At 45.6% G+C, this 1,810-nt stretch overlaps 1 pseudogene; it reads right to left on the reverse strand.

Moving 5' to 3' along the window:
* Positions 1-582: 582 nt before the first annotated feature.
* On the reverse strand, positions 583-700 carry LOC124597445 (annotated as a pseudogene).
* Between the last annotated feature and the right edge of the window lie 1,110 nt (positions 701-1,810).

The following is a 1,810-nucleotide window of genomic DNA, read 5'->3' on the forward strand; positions in this document are numbered from 1 at the left end:
ACTTAACATCTGAGGTCATCAGTCCCCTAGAACGTAGAACTACTTAAACCTAACTAACGTAAGGACATCACACACATTCATGCCCGAGGCAGGATTCGAACCTGCGACCGTAGCGGTCGCGCGGTTTCAGACTGACTATAGAATTGAGTGAATGTTCTTTTAAGATTAAATATTGAGATATATTTTGTAAGAAATTCCATGTTTGTTATTTTGGTAGAGGACTAAGAAAATCAAACATTCTGCTAATGATGATGATGAGGTCCCATACTCCGAGGTGCGTAGCCGACTAGGCAAGGTCCTAGCAGAGGTGGTTTGCCATTACCTTCCTCCGCTTCCGCAAATATCCTAAAACTAAACTAAATTAAACTCCTCCCGAACAGGCCACGAGGGCCCAAATGGACCGACCGGCCGCCGTGTCAACCTCAGTCCACAGGCGTCACTGGATGCGGATATGGAGACACATGTGGTCAGCACACCGCTCTCCCGCCCGTATGTCAGTTTCCGAAACAGGAGCTACCACTTCTCAATCAAGTAGCTCCTCAGAATGCCTCACAAGGGCTGAATGCGCCCCACTTGCCAGCAGCCCAACAGCGCTCGGCACACCGAATGGTCACCCATCCAAGTGCTAGCCCAGCCCGACAGCGCTTGACTTCGGTGATCCGACGGGAACCGGTGTTACCACTGCGGCAAGGCCGTTGGCCTGCTAATATCCCGGTCAAAATTATCTCTAACGCCTTACCACTTACATGTGCAATGTTCCGCTTGTTCTTTACCGTGATAACGGGAGGCGAAGTAAAGTCCGATCGGGAGCTAAGACCTACTTTTACTTAATACATTAAACGTATTCCCAATTGCGAATATGGACAACCATCAGCTGTATAATGGAATGACGACAACGAAAATTTGCGCCGGACCGGAACTCGAGCGCGGATTTGCCGCTTATCGCGTGCAGCGCCTTACCATTTGGCTGTCGCTTGTATGACTCCCAGTCAGAGACAAACTGCCAAATATCGTCAACCATGACTCTACAACCTCCATTACGTATACTCCCGTAGAACTGAGACATTTTACTTAAAAGCCGCTTGCCGGTGTCGGCGGGTATATACGATATTCCAATGGCTGTGTTATTCTGAATTACGATGCAAAGTTCCTTTGGACATGTTTGCATGTAATATGTTAAGAGAATAATTTTAGGGATAAGCGTTTTATTATACAAATAGGATACTGATGCATTTTTAAAGCAGTTTAGTTGCTGAGAAAAGGAGAGTTTGATGGGTGATTTCTGCACAGGGTAGTATTAGTTCTAAAGTTGGAGGCGATAAAATTGAGCCCGCATCTCGTGGTCGTGCGGTAGTGTTCTGGCTTCCCACGCCCGGGTTCCCGGGTTCGATTCCCGGCGGGGTCAGGGGTTTTCTCTGCCTCGTGATGGCTGGGTGTTGTGTGATGTCCTTAGGTTAGTTAGGTTTAAGTAGTTCTAAGTTCTAGGGGACTGATGACCATAGATGTTAAGTCCCATAGTGCTCAGAGCCATTTGAACCATTTTTTTTTATAAAATTGAATGGAGAAAATGTTAGTTAATTTAAGGCATCGAAAAAAAATTTCATAGTACAAGACATGTTTTCCATTAGGAACAAGGACAGGGCGTTTGAAACGTCGAACTAAATCAAGTGTTTTGCCTACATTATAAATCAGTTTTTGCTTGCTATCGTGTTCGTGAATGTATCGATTCCACTGGGGAGGGCGTTCATTGCCTGATCTATGGGGATTCAGAAAATCATATGATTACTGGTAACTATACCACAGTCGTATT

The sequence above is a fragment of the Schistocerca americana genome, chromosome 2, assembly GCF_021461395.2.
Source record: "Schistocerca americana isolate TAMUIC-IGC-003095 chromosome 2, iqSchAmer2.1, whole genome shotgun sequence".
Classification (NCBI taxonomy): domain Eukaryota; kingdom Metazoa; phylum Arthropoda; class Insecta; order Orthoptera; family Acrididae; genus Schistocerca; species Schistocerca americana.